Genomic DNA, 13060 nt, shown 5'->3' on the forward strand with positions numbered 1-13060 from the left:
TCTTTCCATCAACGTCGACACCCACCTCTTTCACCGACATTGACACCCACCTTTTTCCATCGACGCTTGACAACCCGTTCAGTAGCCCCATGAATGCTAACTAGCTCTTTTTCATATCGGGCTGAACATTGAGGTGATAATTGTTGTTGACGTTTTGTGAGCACTTCCCATTTTTGCTTGATAATTCTGGCAAATGGCTGCTTTGTGACGTTCGTCCAGCACCACAAACATGGCATCGTAAGCCAGGAATGATCGTGGGATGGGGGGTTTGTCACATGCAACGATGCGCAAATGGGTGGGGTGGATTTGGCTGGAATCTGCTTGAGGCTCCACTTAGACGGGCCGCCTATAGAAAGGACGAGAGGACCATTGTTTTCAGTCAGTTGGCAATAGCTGGTTGTGGTTCTGACAGCATTGAGAGTCAGTTGGCGACAACTGTGTAATGGCTATCATTCGGTTCCAGTCAGACGGTTTCTCGTCAGTTCCAGTTAGATGGTTGCTCGTCAGTTCCTGTCAGACGGTTTTATCATCAGTTCCAGTCAGCCGGTTGGTGAGCTAGCAAAAGTTGGTGATGGCCTTGCAGGCTTACAGTTTCTCACAGCACCTCAGCTTCTCACAGCTCCTAACAGCTGTCCGTCGGTTGTGGCTCATGGTGTCCCTGATGGTGGGTGATGCTCGGATCTTTATGCTGGTTCTGCTTGAGACCTGCTCTTGGCGTACCTGATTCTTGGGGATGACGTCAATTGGTGTTCAAGCCTGTTTGTTCGAGGCAACGGACAAGGCACACTCACACATTTCGGGACATTTTATTTGACGTACGACGACTTCCATTTGGTGAGCGAGACTGGATTTCTCACCACCCCTCCCCCCCTCCCGAATGATCTGCTGGGTACCCTTATCTCATGTTGAATTGTTAAGTCAGGTATAGTGATAATCATCTGCTCTTTGTCTCTTTTTCTATCAGTGCCTGATTAATTCTTTATTTGCTTGCAATTATTTTGATTTATTTGAATTTATTTATTTTTCCCACACGGAAATAAAAAGTTATTTTTATTTATTTTTTCCTTAATAAATTTCTTTGTTGACGTTCCAACCTGTCCGTGCTTGTCCATTCCTTCCATTGATCCAGCATTGTCCGAACCTAGATAGACTGGGAGGTAATTACCAAACTAATTGACCTGTCATCATCGGCACGCACCAGCGGTTAAACGCTCGGCCGCCCAAATTAAGATCTAATCAAGATAAGATTGGTGCTTTGCCGAGGGCATGCTCCCTGTTCAGGAAGCCATGTGACCTCTAGTTAAACGGCAAAATGAAATGCTGGACACTGGAACTCGTGGTTAACTGATTGGCGTTTGTGGTTCTAAAGCAACCCACCGTACCACGAAGTTAATTGTGAGCAGTGGCCCCAGGTCCGGCTCTTCCGAGGACAAACCGAGATTAAACCCCCTCATAATACATTCGGTACCCGTGGCCGTAACAATATGTATAATCTTATTTTATATGTTGTACCGGACTTGATCTCATTAATGGGTGACATGAGATGGCTGGAGCAGAACTGGCAAAATCGCTGGACGTAGACTTGCCGCACACATGGCGATTCCATGGTGTGGTGTGATTAGGATTTCTAACTAATTTGTGCAGCAGTTTCAGCATGCGTATTTGGTTATGGGGAAATTGATGATGCTGGAGGATGATCCTCTAGCTTATAAGGCACAGAAATACACTTCAATAACAACAGACCTTGTGCAACAGAGGCTGGCTTTGGAGGTCACCATATTTTCAAGATGAGTTCCAAAGCCAGCCCCTGACTGGGCTTTCTCCATTGTGAAAGGTCTTTCCTTGGCCATTGTGAACTTTTAACAACCTACTTGGTCTTCATTCACAGCTTGATTTCGTACTGCTCTCCCCTTTAGGCTGGTGCCCCTGCTTCACACCTTCCCTTCTCGATGCCATGGAAGGAAGGTGCTCAAAATCATTGGGTCTCCCGCAATGAAGGTTAGCGTTTAGTCCTGTTTCTTTCACATTAGAGACAGGTCGTCCAGTTCCTTTTTGGTGTTGCACCCTCTGCCCTCTTTTGGCTGTGTCTCTCTCAGGTTTCTGCAGGGTGCATCTTGTCTTCCAGTAACCTTCTTCTTGTTAAAATCCCAAAATGGAAGCTCACAGCTAACCTTCATCATTTGTTTCTCTTTTCTCTCAACTGTGGAACCAATTTCCCCAGTCTGTTCAGTCCCATTCTTCCCTCAATGGCTTCAAGACAGCTGTTCATCACTGCCTCAGGCCATCCCCCATCCATACTCATAATCTCTTCCACCCAAAATGACTCCATTCCCAAGCACTCCCCTTTTGCATCAGTTTATTGGTTGGTTTGTCCCTTTTTCTGTTTCATCCTCGCTTTCCCCTGTTCTTGCTGTTTATCATATTGTGTGCAGCTTGTTCACCCACAGGTGTCCTCCCCCCCTCCCCCACCTCCCCTTGATCTCTCTCTCACTGTCACCTCTACTCTTCTGTTGGTGTTTACAACCCCTTTTACCTTGTTCCATTCCATTCTGCTCTAACTCTTCCATGAGCCTCGACCATGTACGCAAAAAAAGTTATTTCACCAATTGAGAATGGTATTAAACAAGTACTCAGCTTGTTGGTGAATTTATGGTTCACACCTCGCCAAGCCGTGCCGCCATGGCACCTTCTGTACAACCCCTTTGCAAATAATTTGAACCCGAAATATTGATACGTTTACTGCTGAGCTATCTTGCCACATTTTCCCGACTTGCATTCACAGTAATCTTTCATGTTTTCCATGCTGCTTTATGTTCGAACAATTCGTCCAATTAAGTATGGGTTCTCTTCAACTGGCCTGTGTAATCCACTTTGTAGCATTCCCCATTGTGCATCGAGTGCGTGAAGTGCTCTCATTTGATGTTCGGAATAAATTGGTTTCTTCGATGGGAAGAAAAGCACAATGCATCTTATAATTAGTTGTAAGATCAGACATTTATTGTGATGAAATTTTGATGTACCTTCTCCATTAATTGATGAGCACAATATCGGTGGACTGCAGTCTGGAAGGTATGCATAAAAATTCATATGTCCACCATCGAAACTGTATATAAATCTCGTTTTGACCGTATTTCTACATGCAGCCCATAGATCCTTCATATGACTTGGTAACATGAAGTCATGCAAGATAAAACATCATGGAGCATACATAACACACCAAAACACACAGTAAAATGAAGGCAACACCAACACGTACAGGTGCTCCTCAACATGCAGGGCTCGGATTCATCGTTTTGACTTCATTGGGATGTTCATTCAGGACTTTGGAGCCATTGTGTGCCAGGCCAACACTTACTTGTTGAACTTTATAGTTTGGCTTAACATACAAAATTTATGTGTTGGAGTTGGACACTGTTAGTTTTGAACAATGTAAACCAGACTGTTTATTTGCTCCCATATGTCCATGCCAAAGATGATTACCTCCGCCACCGAAGGTGGACGAGAGTTATGTTTTCACCCCTGTTTATTTGCCTGTCTGTGAGTAGGATACCTTAAAGTTATTCATGGATTCTGCTAAAACTTGGTGGACAGGTTGGGTGTATGACAAGGTCGAATTTACTCGATTTTGATGAAGATCCGAATCCGGACACAATAATTAAAAAAACCAAAAACAAAACTTTTAAGTGATTCTTCACCATTGAGAGATGGGGCCCCCAAAAACTACATACTGTATATTATATTTCAAGAAGTTGTTGACGGATCCAGCCGAAACTAGGTGGAATGAGTTGGGTAGGTGACAAGAACAAGCCGATTCGATTTTGGTTCAGGTCAAAATTCAGATCCGACCTATCATTGGGATACAAAACGTAAACTGTTCAAACTGGTGGAGGTATGCACTCTACCAGGTGCAGTTCTAGTTAAATTTTTAATCCTACTAGTGGGCCCGTTGGTCCATTGGAGCAAATTTTCATTGGTTTTCGTGGCCTTGGTGTGTACTTGCCTGCTCTACTGCTGCAGTATTCGTTTGCCTTTCATAAAGCCCAGATGTGCCAGGGTGGAGATTATACGTTTGTTATTCTTGCCAAATGATACCACTCTTAGTATTATTATTCATATAATTAGTATTAATATATGCTTTGTTATCATGTTGTCATAATTTTTGTTATTTATTTTGTAATTAGAATGCCATGCCATGGTGGAAGGACATATTAAGCTGCTCTATGCATCTTAACATGGCGTGCGTTTACAGTATGGGAATGATTTCAGGTTCTTTGTTGCTTATTAGCCTAATGAACTCAAGAGGTCATGACAATTATTTTGGTTTATCACACTCCACATCGGAACTCTCTGGTAGAACTCCACAAAAAAACATCACACACGCACACACACGCGCGCGCACACACACACACACACACACACACACACACACACACACACACACACACACACACACACACACACACACACACACACACACACACACACACACACACACACACACACACACACACACACACACACACACACACACACACACACCTTATCCATTTGTAGGAGAAGAAACTTTGTAAAATCAGAACGTAAATTTAACTTGCCTTCTTTTGGTTTACTAAACCATTATACCGAGGCTTTTTCTGGTTTGGAACAATATTCTTGTGCATTCCTCTTCTTCATATCCTTCTCTTTGTCTTCATCTTCATTTACTCATCATCATTTATAACATCTAGTAAAGGACAATTGAAGGCACCCATAATATTGTTACAATTGTGGGGGTAGATGGAAGAATCTAAGGGGGGATATAGCATTGTTTAGAGTTGCTTGGTCTGTGGATGTGTAGGAGGCATCTCGATATGAGTAAGTAGGGAACCTGTGAGCTTAAGTGTTGTATGTTACCACATGAGGGGTGGTGCAGTGTTAATTAGCCTCGGGAGTCAGAAAAAGTTCCCCAGTATGTGATTCTCTTCTGTGATTTTTCCCTTTCTATTTATATTTCAAGATCGGCAACAAAGGTGGGGAACACGTCCCTGAAATAAGCAAGCAGGCAGAAAGCCCCGCCGCCTTCAGAGGTTGACAACAAGCGAAGTCATGCCCCCGAGGGATGATTGATGGTTGTGACGTCAGAAGCCAGCCGAGCAGGAGAAGCCCCGCCTTCCCGGGTTTGGTGCGTGGAGGCCATGCCCCGGAGGTGGAGGATGTATATTGGCGTGATCAAAGTCAGAGGAAGGTAAGTTGTGCATTTTAAGAGGAAAAAGGAGTTGGCTTGCACATTTTGGGAGAGCCATGCTCAGTCGGCTGGACATTTTGAGAGGCATCAGACTCAGTAGGCATATGCATTTTGTGGAGAGCTGTGATCTGAGTGGAGGCACGAGGCGCATTGTTTGGAGAGGCGAGAGCGGAGGGTGAGCGCATGCCGAGGAGGATGACATGGCCATTGAATTTGTGTTGAGGCGATTTTGCTCGCGTGGTGAAGTAAGACGCTGGCCTTTTGCTCTTGGGCGGGTCGGTGAGGATGATCGCGGCACACAAAACCATTAGACTGGGGCTTTGAGCCTTGATGTGGAGTGCGGCTCATGGATTGCCTGACGTGCGTTCGTCCCGCTATGAGAGAAGCGCCATTTGTTTGCGTCTACACGTGCGGATAGAAGCGCCTCGATTCCAGTTCCACAAGGATCAGCTCTGGGCCAAGCTAAGTACGGGAATAGTTAAAGGGGAAGGTTTTTATTTTCATTTTGTGTTCCCTTTGTCTGTATACGAGTCTGTGTGAGAGGTGCCTCGACTGTAGGATTTATTTACTTCATTATTCTTGTCATTACCTTCTGAATTATTGGCCGTTGTAAAAATTTATTTTCATTAAATGCATTCCTTTTAAGAAACTGTAGCCACGTGCTGTGCTTGTGCAGTGCCCCTGTGCTGTGCTCCTCCACGTGCTCCTGGGTGGATCGTCCATTACGCCCTCTGCCATTACGATCTCTGCCATTACGCCCCGTTAACGCGCATGCATTAATATCCGAGTCTCGGTTGTAGCATTCAAGGGTGAAGCTTTGCCATCTGTCCAGGTAGGGTTTAAACCCCCTCGGACACAACAATATGGATGAGCTTGATTATTCATGTTAACACTGTCATGAGCCAGTCTTGGCATGGCCACAGTCGAGGTATAACTGACGATCACAAAAGTATTATTTGCTGCAGTCCAGATGGTCCAAATGACCCTCGATCATAATGATTGTGGAATTATAAATCTCCCCCCTCCCACCCCCACCCCCGAGCAATTTGTCCTTTAAAATTGGCATATTTGCCTGACAGAAATGCCCATGTAAGCCGCCAGGTGATTTTTCTTTTCACAAGCGCTTCAAAACGAACCCCAAAGCAGCCCATCTAACGAGTTGTCCATTCGCTAATTTGCTATGCACTATGGAGCCCGCTGCCGATGACCACACAGGTTCGCATTAACAAGGGATTTATTCCAACAAAATGGGATGTGGAAGAAGAATAAGACTCGATATTGTGTGTAATTTTTATTATTTTTTAAAGAGCATAGCCACAAGTGGCAATTACAAAACCGTACCGAATTGCAACACGCCCTCGGGACGTCGACTGTTTAAACGGAAAGCTTAACTAACACTTGAGGCTCACACACAGAACAGAGAGAGGAGACGAGATAGAGATGAGAGAAACCCTGCTCCACGTGTGATGCTCGCATATGCGGATTGAGTCTTTGTTTTGCGTGTTTTGTGGCGTCCTGCGTTTTCTCTTCAACCATGTTCACCATGCATCACCAAAGCACAGCGCGGTGGGCAGTTAAGGCAAGTGCTTGTGGAAAACACATCGGAGGACAGATTAACATCGGATAAGGGAAAGACTGTGCTTCAACACAAACACTTCGGCAGGGTACAATAACACTTTCTAAACACGTGCTCGACACCATCTCTTTCACTACAGCAATTACAACACATATATGCTAACATTCATCTATCTATAATTCCAGCTGTGTGTGTGTGTGTGTGTGTGTGTGTGTGTGTGTGTGTGTGTGTGTGTGTGTGTGTGTGTGTGTGTGTGTGTGTGTGTGTGTGTGTGTGTGTGTGTGTGTGTGTGTGTGTGTGTGTGTGTGTGTGTGTGTGTGTGTGTGTGTGTGTGTGTGCGCGCGTGCCCGCTGTTTCTCGACAACCACTGGTCCGATCTAATTGAAACTTGCCAGGTATATTGCTGGGGACCTGAGTATGTGCCTTTTCAAGGTTTGATATTAATCAGACAAGTGGTTCCCAAGTTATGGCCATTTATTTACCAAACCAATGACAGGACACGTTGCTGCATAGGCGTGGCCGATGGGGAAAGGGCGCCATTTAGTTACCAATGACAGGACACGTTGCTGAGTAGGCGTGGCCGTTGGGGAAGAGATCCTCAGCCGTGTTCCCCATTTCGGGTTACAACGTACGGACTTCCGGATAGTGATGACTTACTGTATTATAATAATTTCTCGATTTCTTATGCGCATTTATAGATAAACACAATGCTCCAATCCAGTCGTCGTTTACGAGAGCGAAGAAACGGCCTGTGTGGTTGTTTGAATTTTTTTTTTTTTGCACGTACGGCCACGCACGTACGGGCACACGAGAGCGAAAGAACGGCCTGTGTATTTGTTTCTGGCACGCGGTTTGAAAGTTTTTTTTATTTTATTTTATTTTTTTTTGCACGTATGGCCACTCACGTACGGCCACGCATGTACGGGCACACGAGAGCGAAGGAACGGCCTGTGTGGTTGTTGTTTCTGGCACACGGCTCGAAAGTTTTATTTTATTTTATTTTTTTTGCACGTATGGTTATGCACGTACGGGCACGTGAGAGCGAAGGAACGGCCTGTGTGGTTGTTGTTTCTGGCACGCGGTTTGAAAGTTAAAAAAAATTTTTTTTTTTTTTTGCACGTACGGGCTCGCACTAGTTATGAAATAACTCTTCTAAATGATTCTCCATTTTACCCCTTAGGCTAGATCTGTAACAATATTAAACACGGAGATCCTACATTCCTTTTTTTTTTACTTCCATCAATCTTCTTATTCTTTTAATGGCCATTATTAACCCACCTTTTCTTGTGGCATCAGCTTGGGGAAGATTGGCCAGGGTTTTCACGAACCAGTTAGCCAGGCCTGCTATGACGTTCAACTCGTTAGGGCAGGAATTTAGAATTTGTTTATGGTGTCGGCGATAGCCGCATACTCTTCGCAAAGGACACCATGGGATCTTTAACCCCCACCAATGAATGCTGGCAAATGGGAATCCCGCTTAACGTCCTTTTCATGTCAATCAATAATCAATCATAAAAGTATTTACCATTTCTCTATATTTCTGGACAGATAAATATAACACGCAGTGCATTGTACACAAAGAGAAAAACACATGAAAGTTCACGTAGCTGCCCCCATTTATATGTTCTTTTTTCTTCAACTTTTATTTTTGTAGACATCGAGATTGTCCTGTTGTGTCCTGAACCGTTCAGTGTACTAGTACTAAGGGAAGAATTCTCTACATCAGATTTGAGGGCCCAGACAGAGGGAGGTGGACAAACAATGGATGTGGGGAGGAATTGGGGACAGGAGAGGATGCATGGTGTGGACAAGATGGATATATAAGGAAACTCTCAGGAAGAAAAACTGGAAATTTGGAAGGAAGGGGGATTGTGGTGGGGGGCATAATGAGGGTAGAAAAGATCATGATTTTGGAATGGGCATGAACTGAGATGGTGGTGAACAACTGTTTTGAAGAATTTGAGGGAAGAATGAGATTGAAGAGGATGTGGAAGTTGGTTCCACTGTTGTGGAAAAAAAAAAAGAGGAATAAATGAGTGCAGGCTATCAGTTATTCTGGATTTAGAGGGTTGATGACGGTTGAAGAGCTTTATTGGAATAGCTTTATTAGAATCAATAGCTTTATTAGAAGAGGGTTGATGGTGGACCGCGTGTGTGGCCCGCAGAAACCTCGGGGGTCATAGCATGGAAAGAGCAGAGGGTGCAAGACCAGAAAGGAGGTGGTAGAAGACTGACACCACCGACCTGTCTGTGATGGCGAAGTGATAAGCCCATAGACTCAGCCTCATCATGGTAGATTCCAATGATCTTGAAGGTAGATTCCAATGATCTTGAATGATCCTTGGTTTCCATGGCATCAACCTGAGCAAGTTGTGAGGCAGGGGAGCCAGACCAGATGGGAGAGCAGTACTCCATGAAGCTGTGGATGAAGGCCTTGTAGGTGGATAGGTGTTCAGGTTTACGAAGAAAGGACTTTGTACGATGGAAGACTTGGACTAAGTTGACTGACTGAAGCTTCAATTTAAACTTTTAAACAGTGCCACACGTGAGGGAAAAGGTAAGGTCACTTACAGTTCCTCTGATGAGGCACAAGTAGCCCTGCGTATTGCACCCTCTTGAGCTACGACAATGCAGAGAGGCCAATCGTGTGATGTAGGATGTTACGGCGTTGTCCCAGTACCATCAGAATTGGCTTAGCGTTTTGAGGGGTCAAACCCATGCTCAGATTCAACCATGTTCCGTTGCTATCTGTCTACACTCACACCCTGGCCCATTCTATTCTTCAATGCACCTCCCTGTGGTTAAATCTCCTCCACTGCCACTGGGTAATCCTCTCCCTTTCAGAGACTTTCTTGTTATGAAAAGGTGACCAGAAGAGTGGGACTCCCCCAAACCATGACACCGTCTCCTCAAATCATCTCGCCTTCATCTGAATCTCTCTGCCATCGTAGAAAATGTCCCATAATAGGGTGCGGGTGACTACGTAACAGTATATTTGGCCAGGACTGCAGTGTGGTCAGAACAGCAAAGCAGTGGCCAGGACTGAAAGGTGGGACATCCCTCAATGCAAACAAATCATTCCAACCAGTTATGAAACGATAGGTGATGGTCTGGCAGCAGTTACTTCCAGCTTACATCTGGTCCAGGCTGGTACTGCAATAATGAATGTTGTTTTCATCTCTGGAATCCCAACCATTTCCCATTTGAGGAATATTTACACAACTCCTAAAAAAAACCAATGAATTGGATGCTGCAACTTGGATATTCGTTTTCAGTCATTATGCAGACAAAATAATCCATATAAGCTCAGTTTGCTATAGCCTAATCGTGTACATTCAGCGAACATTTGAAGCAAGTTAGATGAAGTAAAATCTGTGCTTATAGACGTCATGCAAAACCATTACGGTACATCAAATCACTCACAAAATATAAACCTTTTAGCTAATCCTTACTACAATTCACAGACAGGTGCGTTTGTGTGCGCTTGTCACGCTACTACTCCTACAGTTCCAGGCTAATTACATCCAGACTTGCTATATAGGATCAGCATGACCCCACTTAGTGTATAGGGGTGTTTTTATCTTTGCCGGTGGTTTGGAGTGGGGGTGTGGGGGGTGTGGGGGGTGCGGGGGACGCAACTTCTCTATGTAAATGTGTATCGTGGAGCGCCACCTCCAAATGGGAGAGGGTATTACAAGTTACACCCTGCACAGTGTTCCTGTCCCCATGGTTTCCAGTGCAGTGAGGTGTTTTAATAACGCAGCGAGAGGTATTTAAATTACACATTTAAATAAGGATAATAACATAAAAACCCTAGCCACTCCTGCAGGTAGTGGGTGCTTCAAGTAGCACTAATGTCTAAAACTAAACTCATGTTGCATTACATGCAACTTTATTTTCTGATTGATTGATTTTTTTTTTTTTTTTTTTTGCAGTATGAAACACTGGGTGGTGGGGTTGTAGCAAATTCGTCAACAATTAATATTACTCGTTTAAAATTGTTTAATTATAAAATGAGATTAAAACTGCAGAATATTGTTCTATTTTTAGTGAGATCTGGCAGGATACTGCAAAGGTAAGCAACCTAACTTTGACCTGTTTAACGACTAAACTATCAGATTGGATATTCACAGTCGAGGTGCACTGACCAAGGGGCATTGAGCCTCGGATGGACATTAAGCTCGGTGGCCCATCTGCTGGCATTAGGTGGTGGATGTTCATGATCCCACTGACTTTTTTGTCACTGGTCCCATTGGGCCCACTGACTGGTCCCATTGGGACCATACTCTGTGCAGAGCGTTATTGCTGCCTGTGCCACCATCAACCCTCTCCTTGGCTATTGGGCACAATCCTGGACGGGTCGCCACTCCAACACAGGATACCAGCAAGCTGGCACTCATTTTGCCGACCTCGGAAGGATGACAGGCAGAGTCAACCCCACCTGGTATTAATTCAACAGCCGAGCAGGATTTGAACTGAGGATCCTCAGATCCCAAGCCCACCACTCTAACCATTAAGCCAACAACAGGCATAAATTGCTAATACTTGTCAAAATCAGCTGCAGTTAATTGTTAGGCCTGGCCAGTTAGTTTGTGAAAGACTTGGGACAATCATTTTCCCCATGCCAATCCCACATTGACATTAATGTGGGAGTAATTGGGGCCATTGAAGGAGGCGCTGTTATTATTTTTTGTGAGGCTTTGATTTCCTCACTATAAATAACTGTATCGTCCAGAATGAGAATTATTTATCATGAGAGCTGCACAATTGGGAGCCTCTCAATCCTCGAACCTCGTGAAAGCCTCTCTCATCTGATGTGGAGATTTTATGAATGAAAGGTTCATTTGTTGGGAGCCGTGCATCGCGGGGACGGGGTGACATGGGTGTTAATCTTCGGAACAAATACATCTGGCTTTATTTTTTGGCGAATGCTTTTGGTTTGCTTATTATTTTTTCCAAACAAATCTTCTTTAATATATGATGATCTTTATGGAGAGCAAAAATCAGCTTACATTTGAATATTTAGATTTTCAGCCCCCCTAATCTGCAACAAATGGAGGACCAAGCTACTATATTGGTGTTAATAAATTATCGTTTAATTTTTCTGCGCATTCAAATGATCTTCATATAATGCAATGAACCCGGCAGTTTGATTGTTTTTTTTGTTTTTTTTACAAATGATATTTACCCTCACGAGAGGAGAGGGTATTGCATTTGGGTCTGTTTGTTTGTTTTGCCTCGCAACCGCTTGTCAGATTGAGACAAAATTTTCACCGTAGGAGTGACTTCTCGTGTAGAATGTTTTATCGATAATTATGACGTCATAGGTAACATGGTGTAGCAGTCATGTTGGAAAAATGGAAAAAAATTTGACCTCTGTGTCTCTGAAACTGCACCAAGAATTTTTTTAAATACTTGGCACATGGGGAATGAGTGTGATTTATTATTTTTTTATGATCTAATAGGTGCCTTCGTTATGACTTCATAATTGCGTAAATAGAATGCTACATCCGATGAGTGTTAAAATTTTTGAGGGGCATACAGGGATAAATGGATCCACAGAAAAAACATAAATTCATGATGTCATCGGTCACGTGATTCGACAGCCATAATGTTAAGAAAAAATAAAAATAAAAACCTTCAAAAATCTTCTCTGAAATGGCTGAACAGATTGAGGCAAAACTTTACAAGTATGACCGTCTATCCATCTGCAAAAAAATCTTCACACGTATGACGTCGTAGGTCACATGGTTTGGCACCTATATTGGATTTACCCTAAAACCATAAAAATCTTCTGCAGAACGGCTGGACAGATTGAGGGGAAACTTCACACAAATGTTCCCCAAGCCTTAGGGATGACAGGGTATTCACGAATACTTGATATGTCGCATAGTGTAGCAGCCATATTCGAATGAACGAAAATCTTAAAATTCTTTCTCTTGAACTGCTTCATCGATCAGCATGAAACTTCACAATTATGATATAGTGGCGATGGGGAATACATTTTTAAAATTTCAACCTGATCAGATGTATGGTCTGGCAGCCAGGATTATTATTATTTTTTGATCTGGGTTCTTTTTTATATTTTATTTTTAATAAAGCTCACTTGACTGTGCCTGGATGGGTTTGAGGGTAGAGGAGTAGCAGCTGAAACCCAAATCCTATCCAGGCTCCTCTTGATGACTTCATCTTTGCTTTTTCCTTGTTTGCGTTTCTTCTGATGACTCCAATATAGGACTGTATCTATTTGGTGTTCCATT

At 43.6% G+C, this 13060-nt stretch overlaps 1 long non-coding RNA gene across 1 annotated transcript in view; it reads left to right on the forward strand.

The window, feature by feature from the left end:
- Positions 1 to 1916: 1916 nt before the first annotated feature.
- The window catches only part of LOC147029325 (uncharacterized), a 34913-nt gene continuing 23769 nt past the window's right edge, over positions 1917 to 13060 (forward strand). Inside the window, exons 1-2 of the long non-coding RNA XR_015055703.1 lie at positions 1917 to 1998; positions 4997 to 5224. This is a non-coding gene — a long non-coding RNA (uncharacterized LOC147029325). The remainder of the gene's footprint in view (positions 1999 to 4996; positions 5225 to 13060) is intronic.

This window comes from Eptatretus burgeri, chromosome 3, assembly GCF_056783735.1.
Source record: "Eptatretus burgeri isolate ZD-2024b chromosome 3, Ebu_testis_v1, whole genome shotgun sequence".
In the NCBI taxonomy this organism is placed as follows: Eukaryota; Metazoa; Chordata; class Myxini; order Myxiniformes; family Myxinidae; genus Eptatretus; species Eptatretus burgeri.